General features: G+C 39.7%; 1 pseudogene; it reads left to right on the top strand.

Annotated features, from left to right (window-relative positions):
• Positions 1 to 320: 320 nt before the first annotated feature.
• On the top strand, positions 321 to 6,532 carry LOC140515476 (beta-microseminoprotein J1-like; annotated as a pseudogene).
• The last annotated feature ends 8,372 nt before the right edge of the window (positions 6,533 to 14,904 follow it).

The raw sequence follows: 14,904 nt of genomic DNA, 5'->3' as shown, positions 1-14,904 counted from the left end.
AAGAACAATCATGTCCTCCCTTCCCCTTCAGAATAAACACTATCAGTCCCTTCAGTGGGTCCTCACATGACATGGGTTTACATCCCCTTACCCACCCTGCATATCTCAAGAAAGACTGTGACCTGTTCCTAGGCCCTGGCTGGCAAAGGGGACTCCATGTCTGACCACTGGGTGGCCTGCCTGTCTGATCACTGAGTAACCTGGGAAGTTCCTGTGTTCCCAACAATTACTGTGGTTGACTATACTTAGAATTGGGAATGGGAGCTTAGCAAACTTCCTCTAGTCCAGGTGTGTGAGGTTAGCAAACTTTCCTAGTCACAATGTTCTTGGGATTGAGCAGGTGAGAGTCAGTCCAAAGCACCTGCTGGATGACTGTTCCTCAGGGCACCCTCCTCTGCAGGCCTTGTGAATTAGCCCAGAAACAACAATCAGCTGTAAAGACAGTGAACCAAGAGATGTGGGGTCTTGATGGGGATTCATGGCCCAAGCCCCTGAGGTGTATCTATGGGACTGAAAAGGGAGGAGCCACTTACATACCTGGGAGTAATAAACCACCTGAATCTTTCCTTCGTGGTACATCCTCACCATACCATGATTTACTCTGAATTTGGCTGAAACCCAGGAAAAGAAGCTTGAGGTCATTATAGACCCTGATGCTGTGGATATTGGCTCAGTTTTGCACCACAGCCACAATCAACAACACATGCTGAACCTAAAATATTCATTGTACAGGTGGCAAACAGATGGGATATTTCAAGTCAGGGTCAGCCCCAAGGTAACCTGTGACCTAAATGACACTTGTATCTGTCTCCATCCATCAGCATAGCCTCTCTCTGCCTCCTGCCTCCTCTGAAGTCCAACTTCACACCTGCAGTCCAAGGAACACAACTAAAGCCAACTCTGGCCTCTTGCTGATATAAAAATGTTCTGCCCTGGCCCCAATCCCAATGAGCCCTACTCTAGATGAATTGTCCTACAGGGAAGCAGGGGTTAGGAAAGGGAAAAAGCATTTATTCAGGAACTGGCAGGTGACAGGTGATGGCTCAGAAGGAGAAAGTGAGACTGGTGGCCTTGCACAGCACTCACTCACTCAAAGCAAAGTCAAGTAAAGTCATGCCATCATTTCTCTGATGTCATGGTCTTCTTTGAAAATGAAGGACAAACCCAAAAAAACTAGGTGACAGGTACAGTGCCAAATACTTTTTATTAACATTATCTCATTTAATCATCTCTCAAATCTCACGAAGGAGGTATAATTATTAACCCCATTTTAGAGTTTGGAAAATTGAGCAAAGGTTAGGTGACCTGCCCAGGGTCACACAACATTTGTCTGAAATCAAATTTGAACTCAGATTTTCCAGGTTAGCACTTTAGCCACGTACCACTATCTATCTCATAAGCAAATGTGACCTAAAATGACAGAAAATTGAGAAAGCTCTTCTCCTCAAGGAGCTCAGATTCTACTACATGTACATATTCACACTAATACAGGGAGTCATGAAATGCTTCTGGAGGCAAGAGACAACTCTGACCTTTGAGAGGGAGGGATTTCCACAGAGCAAGATAAAGAGGTAGAATATTTCACACGTTGGTGGGGAATAAGAGCCTCATGCATTGGCTTCAAGGCAGGAAATGGGAAACTGCATCTAGGAAACCTGTTCTTTGGAAGTAATGGTGGATTTTTATGGTGAAGTGCAGAATGTTTGAGGATATACCTCTAACTGTTTGAGGGACATATCATGGAGGATGACCAAGTTCTCACAAAACATCCTTTCATGGTTTGAACAGAGACAAAATCCTGGACCACATGGGACCCTCTCTTTGATTCATTGTTCTGATTCTTACATTTTAATATTCATGAAGGGATAGGGCAAACTTATTTAACTGGGGTATAGATAGAATCCAGCATACACCTAATAACTAATACTGCATCAGTCATTCCAGTTGGCAACCTGCCTTCTGATTATGTGATAGTATTTGTCATTTTTTATGTGTTATATTTCCTCTTGGCTGTTATTGCGAAATCATTACACTCTGGCTCTACCATATATGTATATATATACAGAGAGAGAGAGACAGAGAGACAGAGAGAGAGAGAGAGAGAAAGTGATCTGGTTTCCTTCAGGAGCAACAGCCCCTTGGAAGACAGAGGCTGCTAAGACACAATGGTAAGTAACGGGGTTCATTTCTGAAGGGAAATGAAGATGTTACTCAGTTTTTGTAAGGTTGAGATTTGGGTTTCCCTTAAAATTTGTCAAGTCCTCAATGAGGCTGCTTGTCGAATTAACTCATGGGCTTCCTGTGAAGAGGCAGTGTGATGTAGTGGACAGGGAACAGGGCTGAGTCAAGAACCTCAGGGTTGAAGTTCTACCCCTCATATGTCCTAGTTGTCTGTCTTCCACATAGCTCTCTAGATCTAAAAGTGGCACAGGAGCTCTCTATCTGCCTTGATAGAGGCAGTTCCAACCCTGGAGTACTCACTATCCATTAAATCACAGACATGCAATTTTTTTATCTCAATTGTAATAGCAATTGCTTCCATACTGCCATACCCAAAGTCCATTATTATAATGCTCCATACCAGGATACTACATTTTGCCCAACCACATTGGCAACTGGTTTACCCCCTCCCAATATGACTGCACCCATACTCAGTCAGTAATCTATGTCAGCATCACTAACCCTGTCAATATTCCCACATTGTTCCAAAACCTCTTTCGTTCACAAATGAATTTGTCCCAGGTACAAAGAATTCAGATTCTTGGATCTGGCTTAACAAATGGTGGCATATGAAAAGAATGGAACATTATTGCCTTTTAAGAAATGACTAATATGAAGAAATCCGGGAAGTGTGGAAAGACCTGAATGAACTGCAGCAGAGTGAAGAAAGCAGGTTCAGGATGACAATGTACAAAATTAGTGCAGTAATGGAAAGAAAAGAATCCCTAAAAGTCCTCAGAACTCAGATGAAAAGCAATGACCAATTTTGCTTCCAAAGGATAGGAGACAAAATCTATTTATTAATTCTAAGAGTAGCATTAACTTACTATTATTCAAAATGACATAAGCAATAAGTATACCTAGCATTGATATTGTATCTACTTTGTGCCAAGCACTATGTTAAGGGTTTTCCAATTATTATCTCATTGGATCCTCACAAACCCCCTGATAAGTAGTGGCTATTATTTCCATTATACAAGGTAGGAAATTGAGGCAAGCAGAACCAAAAAGTAACTTGCCCAGAGGCACACAGTATTTGTCTCCTCTTGTCAGAAAAGTGGGTGACTATGGAGGCAGAAGCTAAAATATACAGTGGTGCAGTGGATATTTGGAGGCAGTTTGACAAAGGCTTGTGGTCTCTCAACAAGCCAGAATCTTGTGAGTCTTGTCAAGCCCTGTTTCTTCATCTGTAAAATGAGGGTGCTAGACTCAATGACCTCTGAGTTCCTTTATAGCTCTAAATCAATAATTCTGGGATCCTATGTGGCATAACTGTTTAACTATGTTGGTTGGTTTTGCTTGACTTTTTTTAGTAATATTACGACTTCTTTAATATTCTCTCTTTTGGTCCTCACAACCACACTGGAAGGCTGTCATTCTCCCTCTTTTACAGATGAGGAAATGAGGTAGACAGACTTACTTTCTTGCCTGGGGTCCCACACTTAGTGTCTTAGATCAGATTGAACTCAAGCCTTCCTGACTCAATGTCCAGGGCTTTATTCACTGTGCACCCTTGTAAACATTGTTACTACAAAGGATGGGTCCGTTGCCAGGAAGATAGTGTACACAGAGCACTGACTGGTAAAATATGGAAGAGCAGCTATAAAACTTAAAAAAAAATTTCTAGTTGGTTTCCCTCCCTAACCACCTTTAACTTTTATCTTTTCTCTTTTTAATAGAATACTATGCTAGGTGTTTTCCTTACCTTGGCTAGCTTTCTGACATTTTGCGATGCTTACTGCATACACAAACCTTTGCAGCTGGAGGGAGAGGAATTACCGAAAGGTAAATCTTTCTTGACAACTCTTTTCTATCTCTAGGGACAGGAGGAATTTAGCAGGAACAGTGACTGGGTCAAGCTTGAATGGCCTATCTATGTCCATTGGAACCAAGACCCATAGGATGGGAGTAGTGGGCAAAAGGTAGGAAAAGTAGATTGGATCTAAAGATGTGCCTGAGATGGAGAAAACAGGCAGCTGTCTAAACATACATTTAAAGTCCTTACACCATCATCTCCCTTCTATCGCATAATTAAGAGTCAGTACTTATTATATATATGTGATGTGTTTCTAAGGGGCAGTGTGCATTAGTGGTTAGAGAGCTAGAATGGAAGTTTGGAAGATCTGGGTTTAAATCGCACCACCAAAACTTGACTGACTTGGTGATGCTGAGCAAAGCAATAGCCCTCTCTGTGCCTCTAGCACTTATCTACATAGTCACTCAATTCATTAAGCATCTACTACACAACTACTGTGTGCAAAAGATTTCATCTACCATGGCAAAAACAATCATGGAAAGAAAATTAAAATGGACAGAAATGAACGCCCCCCAAAAAAGTCCCTATCTACATGGAATTTATGTCCTACTATTCATCTGCTAATCTTGCAGATTAGTATACAAGACATTCCAGTTCTCACTCTGAAGACTTAGGGAATGACTTAAGGGCTGTTCTTAACTGAATGGGTTGTGAGGCACTGAGGTGTTTGCAAAGGAAAGTGGTAGAACCTCCTTTGAAAGTCATTAAAAGTGGCCCAGATCTTCCCCTGTTATGATGGTTTAGTGCATACCATTCAAGGTAGCTTTAGGGACCTAGCAAAATCTGTTGTGGAGGCATCAACGGCAATTTAACAGATTTGCCATGTGTTCTGTCTTAGGTTGCAGGGATTCTAATGGTGTAATGCATGACTTCAACACTCAATGGGAAAATGATTGTATGAGCTGTTCCTGTGACTCGACAACTGGACTCGGTTGCTGCAGCATGTAGGTTCCAAGCTCAAAGACAAATGCAAAATGATGTAAAATATAAAATGACAATGGCCAAGCTGGAAGAGACTTCAGGGGCTGTGAGGTAGAACCCATCTGGGAATGAGAAATTCCTACTCAATAAGGGTCCAAAGGGCCTTTGAAGGTGTTTAGTGAGAATGGCCCTGCTTCTTCTGGAGATTTCTCATGCTTAGGAAGCATTTCTCCCCATTGTATCTAACTAAAAACAGACTCTCCTCAGCCTCCATCCCCACCACTCAGCCCTGCTCCCTAAGGCCAAGCAAGCTGGGCAAGTCTGTTCCCTTTTCCCTGTGGCAAAAGCTTCCCTTCTTCATGCTATGTTTGCGATATTGATGCTTTTATGAGACCTTTTCATTCTCTCTATATTTATTATCCTATGAATGTGCCCCAGATGATCAATTTCCTTCCTACCCTAAACTGGACATGATATTCTGGATGTGATACAACCAGGAAAGAGTAGAGCAAGGCTTTAACCTTTCTAGTAGAAACACCTCATGCAACATTGGGCTTGGTATTGGGAAGACCTGAGGTTAAATCCTTCCTCAAACACATACATCTTATCTGTGTGACCCTGGGCAAGTCATTAGACTTTTGGGAGCCTCTGTTTTCTTGTCCACTAATAAAAGAGGGTTTTGAGCTTGATAACTTCTAAAGTTCTTTCTACTTCAAAATCTAAGATCTACAATATTTTTCTGTTGAAATCTCAACTCCTAACCTGATCATCTGTGTGACCTTGGGCAAATCACTTGACCAATTTCAGCCTCAGTTTCCTCATCTGTTAAGAAAAAGAGGAGTTTGGACTGACTCCTAAGGTCCCTTCCTGTTTGAAAGCTAGATCTGTTATTCTTTTCTACTTCTATTCAAGATCAGAAACTAATTAGTTATGTGATCCTGTGTTTCAGTGCAAGTTAACTAGCACCTAGGACCTAATGTGTTCTCCATCTATACTTGAAGGTAGATTGAAATGGCTCATTAAGTGGTTAGGAGAGGATATATAGTAAATGATCAGAGGTTATCTGAAATAATGGTAAGAAGCTTAATAAATAGTCATCATTTCCCAAGGACCACCCTAAGCTTTGCCTAATTTTCTTCCACCAACAGGGTGATGACACCTCATGGATATGACAAAGACAAGTGCCAGGAAATTTTCAACAAGGAGAAATGTACAATCAGTGTTGTAGAGAAAGCCGATCCCACTGTACCCTGTGAAGTCCCAGCATATGTAGGTTAACAACTCCTTCTCCTGATGTTGCTGCCAAAGTCATTGCATCCCAATGGAACTTGTCCAAGCTTCAAGCACTGCCCCCTTTCCTTGGAATTCAGAGCAGCAAGGGACTTAAAACCATGTGAGCATTGCCTTGGATCTTCATTCTATTGAAACCATTATCAAGTCTTAGACACACTGATTCAAATCACAAAGTGACACCTCGGTAGCTTCTGAGATCTTCTACGCATCTAGGTGCTCTCACCTCCTGTAACCTGCTGTCTGATGAATGTCCAAAGAAAATAAATTGTCTATAACATGAAATGAATCTGTCCTTTTGTTATTAAAGAATCAATGTGCAAATTCAGTATAGAAGTGAGGTATTTCTCTGGGGCAATTCCTAGGACATACACTGTGAGGCTCAAACACTTTATGCTTTTTGGTTTCTACTCACCTTCCACATCTACATTTGAGAATCCAGGAACCTTAATCCTAGAAGAACCAAGATTTCAAATAACCTGAGAAATAATAGGAAGATACCTGACAGGTGCAAGATGGCATACTTATCAGTGAAGATGACTTTCAGTTGTGCTTTATCATAAAATACATCAAGCCAATATATGTTGGAGAGAACAGGGAAGTTGCTCCATCATGTAGTGAGAATGAGAGATATCCATGAAATAGTAACTTAATGAGAATGTATTATACTTCCCACTCTAACCAGTCCTGAAAGCTTGGAAAGTTTCTATAAAATTCCTAACAATATAGTGTGATATTATATAAAGAGTGATATATATATATATATATATATATATATATATATATAGATTCAGAGAACTTATGTTGAAATCTTATTAGGTAATCAGTCAAAACCATTCCTTATGCACTTACTATCAACCAACAAGCATGTATTAAATTCTGACTATGGGCTAGGTACAATCCTGGAGATAGAAAGAAAGGCAAATATGCCTGTAGGATTCCCTCTGGAACTCACTCTCCAAACTCACTTGGCACTGACAGGTTGGCTTCCCAGAGGAAAGAACATTATTTCTTCTCCCAAGTTTCTAGGGTTGTCTAAAGGGTTGTAGTTTCTATTGCTCATCATGAGTTCCTATCTCTATCACCAAGGCAATATTCACAGTACTGGTGGTGACTATGAATATGCCAGCTCAGTTCTCAATCACCAAATATAAAAGACTCTCCATACAGAAGCCAGAAGAAAAGCATTTATTCAGGCCCCAGAAATCCAAATCCCAAAACCAGAAAGTTAAATCTGTCATGCTAGCCAAGAAGTCAATACACATTAACACTGCTGGGGACAACGGCATTTCCAAGCCTCCCTCTCCCCCACCCCCGGGCCAAGCCCTTCTCACACACTAACACTCACCAGCCTTGCTGTGCCTGCTGCCCTGCATTCTCTCTCCTCTGCTCCTATCACTCTCACTAACTTTCTCCTGGTTCTGCTCTACCCTTTCTGTTCCACCGTTTCAGCAAGTTCTTCCCACCACAGATGACTTAGGTTTCCAGGTGATTTAAGCAGGTGACAAGGGTCTTCTAATGAACAAGAAAGATTTTTCCATTTAAATTGCTATTACACCATCCAGGGTGAGCCCTCATATTAATCAACCAGTTGGATGATCAGCTTCTAGAAGGGGCATTTACAGAGAAGCTAGACTAACAGCAATAGTTCAGAAAATATCCTTCTGATGATCAACAGTATTATCTAAAACTAACAGCAGGTATTAACTAAAGTGGGGATAACCTAGAAGGTCTACCAATGAGATCAGGAGTGAAGCAAGGATGCCTGTTATCACAACTATTGTTCAATATTATACTACAAGTGATGGTTATGTTGATAAGACAAGAAGAAGTAATTGAGGAAATTAGAGTGAACAATGAGGAAACAAAACTATCCCTCTTTGCAGATAATATGACGGTATACTTGGAGAATTCCAGAGAATCAATTAAAAATTAGTTGAAATAATAACTTTAGCAAAGTTACAGGATACAAAATAAATCATATAAATCACCAGCATTCCTATATATTACCAACAAAGACCAGCAGTAAAAAATAGAAAGAGAAATTGCATTTAAAATAACTGCAGACAATATCAAATACTTGGGAGCCCACCTGCCAAGACAAACCCAGGAACTACATGAACACAATTACCAAGCCCTTTGCATTCAAATAAAGTCAGAAGTAAACAACTGGGAAAACATCAATTGTTCACAATTAGGTACCACCAATATAACACAAAAAAGACAATTCTAGTCAAATTAATATATTTTTCAATGCTTTGCCAACAAAACTACTCAAAATATTGCATAGTGATAGCAAAAATAAATCACATGGCAGATCAAAAGTTCAAGAATACCAGGGGAATTAATGAAAATAATGTGAAGAAAGGTAGCCTAGCTGTACCAGATCGCAACCTGTATTACAAGGCAGCAATCACCACAACCATCTGGTACAGGTGAAGAAATAGAGTGGTGGATGTGTGGAATAGATGAGGTACACAACACACAGTAGGAAACAACCATACTAATCTTGTGTTTGATGAATTCAAAGATCCTGACTTTTGGGACTAGAACTACCTATGTGACAACAACTGTTGGGAAAACTGAAACAGTACAGCAGAAACTAGATGGAAATTACTTCCTCATACCATATACCTAGATAAGGTCAAAAAGGATTTGAACATAAAGAGTGATACCACGAGCAAATTAGGAGAGGGCAGAATATTTTACCTGTCAGATCTATTTAAATAAGTAGAATCCATTACCAAAAAGACACAGTATTACAAAAAGTAAATTGGATTTTTATATTAGATTAAACAAAAGATGTTTTACTCAAACAATATCTATCCAGCCAAGGAGAATGGAAAACTATGGGAAATTTTTTATAGCAATTGTCTCCAATAAGGGATGTGTCACTCAAATATATATAGAATTGAGTCAAATTTTTATGAATATGAGTCATTCCCAAGTTGATAAATGGTCAAGGGACATGAACAGGCAATTTTCAGATAAAGAAATCAAAACTGTCATTAGCCATATGAAAAAATACTCTAAAGAATTAGAGAAATGCAAATTAAAACAATCCTGATGTACCATCTCACACCTATCAATTAAATTTACATGATAGAAAAGAAAAATGACAAATGTTTGAGGTGATAATGGGAAAATTGGGACGCTATTGCACTATTGGCAGAGTTCTCAACTGATCCAATCTTTCTGGAAAGCAATTTGGAACTATGCCCAAAGGGATATAAAACTATGCATACCCTTTGATCCGGCAATACACCTACTAGGTCTTTATCCCAAAGAGATCTAACAACAGGAAAAGGAAAAGGGTCTATATGTACAAAAATATTTATAGCAGCTCTTTTTGAGGGGACAAAGAATTAGAAATTGAGGGGATGCCCATCAATTAGAGAATGAACAAAGAAGTCATGGTGTGTGATGGTTATGGTGTTGTGCTATAACAACAAAATTGAGCATTGCATACAACAGAAATTTTGTATAATGATCAACTGGGAAAGTCTTAGCTATTCCCAGCAATAGAAAGATCCAAGACAATCCCTTTTTTAATATTTCATTTTTCCCAACTACATTTAAAATAATTTTAACACTCACTGTTTTTAGGTTTTAAGTTCCAGATTCTCTTCATCTCCCTCCATCAGATGGCAAACAGTTGATATACCCTACACATGTGCAATCATGTAAAGTATATTTCCATATTAGTCATGTTGTGGAAGAAAAAGAAATAAGGAAGGAAGGAAGGAAGGAAGGAAGGAAGGAAGGAAGGAAGGAAGGAAGGAAGGAAGGAAGGAAGGAAGGAAGGAAGGAGAGACAGGAGAGAGAGACACAGAGAGAGAGAGAGAGAAATAGTGTGCTTTGATCTTTGTTCAGACTCATCATTTCTTCCTGTGGAGGCAGAAAGTATTTTTCATTATGAGTCCTTAGGAATTATCTCGATCATTGTATTACTGAGAACAGCTATAATTTAGAGTTATTCATTGTACTATATTTCTATTAAGGTGCACAATGTTCTCCTGTTTCTGCTCACTTTACTTTTCATCAGTTCATATAAGTCTCTTTAGGATTTTCTGAAACCATCCTGCTCATCATTCCTACACCACAATAATATTCAATTACAATCACATACCTTGATTTGTTCAACCATTCCCCAATTGATGGGCATCCCTTCAATTTTCAATTCTTTGCCACCACAAAAAGAGCTCCTATAAATATTTTCATACAAGTAGGTAGTTGCAAAAAATATATACAAAAAATTCCTTTTTCTATTTAGTCTGTTTGTGATACAGACCTACTAGCGATATTGCTAGGTCAAAGGGTATGCATAGTTTTATAGCTCTTTGGCATAGTTCCAAATTGCTCTCTACAATGGTGATCCAAGACAATTCTAAATAACTTATGATGAAAAATGCTATCCAGTTGCAGGGGATAACTGATGGAATCTGAATGCAGACTGAAGCATTATTGGTTGTTTTTAACTTTATTTTTCTTGGGGGTTTATGTCTCTGTTTTTTTCACAACATGACTAATAAAGAAATATATTGTGCATGAAATCACAAGAATAACCTTTATCCAATTGTTTGTGTTCTCAATGATGGAGAGGGTAGGAGAGAATTTGGAACTGAAAAATCAAAAAAAAAAGAAAGAAAGAGAAAGTTAATCATTGTTTTTACATGGAATTGGAAAAATAAAATATTAAAATTCAAAAAAATAAAATATTCTACCACCAATCCAGAGACACTTTCTCCCCTTGCACTCAAATAAAGTCTCTAGAGACAATAAGCTCAAATTTAAAATACAAGTATGAAGCATACAAATAGGGAAGGTGAAGCCAAGGGACACCTACTGACTCTTGGCCCTGTTCATGGAGTACTCACAAGATTCCTCTTAGGTTCAGATTTCTGCCTGATTCTAAAACTCAGTGTCTATATAGAATCCGTAGACAGTACTTCTCTTTGTTGTGAGGGGTAATGCTCCCGGAAGCTGCGTGCCCTTCCTGCAATGATCTCTTTACATTTTTCTTCAGTCGCCAGTTGACTCTACTACTGACTCGACCTGGAGGAAAGACCTTTATGATGGCTCTAATGAATATTCTGTTCTCACTTGTTGCCTTAGCAATTCCATCTTGGGTTATGATTAATCCACCCGAAATCAGGAAACAATAACCATAAAAGAAACAAAACCAAGGAATATCTGTCCATTATCTATAAAATATACCAGACAGGGAAAACTCAAGCATACTTCACAGACTAGGCCCTTATTGGCAAAACCAATATACAAAATGGTTCTCCAAGAGCTTACATACTAATGGAGGAGATGACTATATGTAGACAGATAGATAGATAAATAATATATTTGGTTGCCTGTTTGGTTGTCCATCATTCTCAAAGAGGACCAAAATAACATCACTATGCTAGAGTCAAATTTCTGTATGTTTGACTATGGTTGACCAGACCAATATGAGCTCTGAATATTCTACCACAAGTCAGGCACCAGTAGTTCAATGTGATCATTTTGGGTGAATTCCTTAAATTTGCTCATCTTGTATTTCTTTTGAGTTATTTCAATTTTGCTTTGCTCATAGAACACAGCACCTTCTCTGATGTGGACATGCCATGCTGAGTGGTCCTGTGCCAGTGTCTCTCATGTCACTCAATCAATTCCAAAGTTCTTAAGAGAGACCTTGAAAGTATCCTTATATCACTTCTTCTGATCACCACGTAACACTTGCCTTCTGTGAGTCCACTATAAAATAGTCTTTTTGGCAAGGGTACACTGTGCATTTCAACAGAGTGACCAGTCCATCAGAGTTGCACTCTCCACAGTAGAATTTGAATGTCTGGCAGTTTATCTTGAAAAAGGATCTCAGTGTCTGTTATCTTACCCTGCCAGATGATCTTCAGAATTTTCCTAAGGCAATTCAAATTAAGTGATTCAGTTTCCTGGTGTGGCACTGGTATACTGTGCAGGTTTCACAGGCACACAATGAGATCAGCACAACAGCTCTGGAGACCTTCAGTTTGGTAGTTGGTCTAATGCCTCTTCTCTCCCACACTTTCCTTTAGAGTCTCCCTAACACTCACCAAGTTCTGGCAATGTATGCATCAGCCTCATTATCAATCTGTACATGCCTGAAAAGTACACTAGGAAGGTAAGTAAACTTATCCACATCATTCAGAACTACTCCATTTGCTGTAACTGATGGATCCACATAGGCATGGTGTGGTAGTAGCTGATGGAGCACATGTGTTTTCTTGGTTTTCATTGTTGGGTCAAAATTGGGACAACAGCAGAGAATCGATGCATACTTTGGTGAATTTCAACTTCAAAGGTTGCATTGAGTGCACAATCATTTGCAAAGAGAAAATCATGCACCAACATTACTCCACTTTGGTCTTGGCTTGTAGCCTCTTCAAGTTGAAAAATTTACCATCATTACACTAGGTGACCTTGAGGCCATGTTCATCCTCATTGAAAGCACTTAGAATATGACTGAAAACATCATGCTGTCAAGATTACATATATATACATATATGCATATATATACAAATATATATGCATATATGTATATGTATCTATATATACATATATATGATTGTGTATACGTATGTATAATATGTACATATATACAGGACAGAAATAGAGTAGAAGGAAAATAACCTTAGAATGGAAAGCTTGGGTGATTATGGAGACTTGAAATTCAAAGAAAGTAGTATTTGAACTGACTCTTGAAAGAAGTCAAGATGTTCAGAGGTGGAGGTGAGGAGACAGAGGATTCCAGGCATGGGAAACAGTCAGTATAAAGGCACAGAGACAAGAGAGTGTCATGCACCAGGGAAGAGCAAAAAAGAAGGTCTAGCTGAACACAGAGAGCATGGAAGAGAAAAAGTACTAGAAAACTGGGAAGCTAAGGAATTTCATGTTGTGAAGGGCTTTAAATGTGAAAAAGGGGGGGTGGAGACAAGATGGCGGAGTAGAAAGACACACATATGCGAGCTGACCCTACACAGCCCAAAAAACACCTGTAGAGAAGGACTCTCAACAAATTCTAGAGCAGCAGAAGTGGAGAACAACAGAGTGGAGGAGATTTCCAGCCCAGGGTGACCTGAATGTCCTACCAGAAACATGTGTTGCACTGGACACAGAGCAGAGCCCAGCCTAACCTTGCCCGCAGCACATGGCTCACTAACAGAACTCAGGGGCAGAATCTCCAGTCTCAGTAGCAGTGGGTTCAGAGATCCCTCAACCCACAGGCACCAAAGGTCAGTGACAGGGTTTTTTCAACTGGCTGGGAAGGGAGAGCTCTGGCCTTAGGCAGTAGCCACAGAGACCACATTGGGCAGGTGGCAGCAGTTCCCCCAGCAGCTCCTACAGCAGCCCACATCCATAGTTGGATCATAAAAACCCTGTGGCATTGAGCAGCCCATTCTTACCTCAGCCCTGTGTAGAGGCCCTCAGGGAGCTGATTTTTATCTTACACTGAGTGGCAGCCCTGCCCACTCAGATTATCTGAATCAGCCCAAACTACTGGCTTGGCAAAACTGCAGGCCAGGTGTCTGTGGAGAGGAAACTCTGCTAAGACTCTGGGCACAAAAATCTCTCCCTGCTCCCAGACCAGTGTATACACTTGATTGTAACACCTTGGAGGAACTAATCTTACAGATTCCCAGAGTATTCCCTACTCTTGACAAAGGATCCAAAAGTCAAGTCACTGACTGGGGAAAATGCCCAAAAGGGGAAAAAAATAAGACTATAGAAGGTTACTTTCTTGGGGAACAGTTATCTCCTCCCATCCTTTCTGATGAGGAAGAACAGTGCTTACCACCAGGGAAAGACATAAAAGTCAAGGCTTCTGTTTCCCAAAACTCCAAAATAAACATACAATGGTCTAAGGCCATGGAAGAGCTCAAAAAGGATTTTGAAAATCAAGTAAGACAAGTGGAGGAAAAACTGGAAAGAGAAATGAGAGAGATGCAAGAAAACCATGAAAAGCAGATCAACACCTTGTTCAAGGAGACCCCAAAAAATGCTGAAGAAAATAACACCTTGAAAAATAGGCTAACTCAATTGGCAAAAGAGTTTCAAAAAGCCAGTGAGGAGAAGAATGCTTTCAAAAGCAGAATTAGCCAAATGGAAAAGGAGGTTCAAAAGCTCACTGAAGAAAATAGTTCTTTCAAAATTAGAATGGAACAGATGGAGGCTAATGACTTTATGAGAAACCAAGAAATCACAAAAAAGACACCAAAAGAATGGAAAAAAATGGAAGATAATGTGAAATATCTCGTTGGAAAAGCCACTGACCTGGAAAACAGATCCAGGAGAGACAATTTAAAAATTATGGGACTAGCTGAAAGCCATGATCAAAAAAAGAGCCTAGACATCATCCTCCATGAAATTATCAAGGAAAACTGCCTTGATATTCTAGAACCAGAGGGCAAAATAAGTATCCAAGGAATCCACTGATCACCACCTGAAAGAGGTCCAGAAAGAGAAACTCCTAGGAACATTGTGGCCAAATTCCAGAGTTCCCAGGTCAAGGAGAAAATATTGCAAGCAGCTAGAAAGAAACAATTCAAGTATTGTGGACATACAATCAGGATAACACAAAATCTAGCAGCTTCTACATTAAGGGATAGAAGGGCGTGGAATAGGATATT

The sequence above is a fragment of the Notamacropus eugenii genome, chromosome 1 (genome assembly GCF_028372415.1).
Source record: "Notamacropus eugenii isolate mMacEug1 chromosome 1, mMacEug1.pri_v2, whole genome shotgun sequence".
Classification (NCBI taxonomy): domain Eukaryota; kingdom Metazoa; phylum Chordata; class Mammalia; order Diprotodontia; family Macropodidae; genus Notamacropus; species Notamacropus eugenii.
Note: the sequence above shows the minus strand (reverse complement) of the source record. Positions and strands in the feature narration are given on the sequence as shown.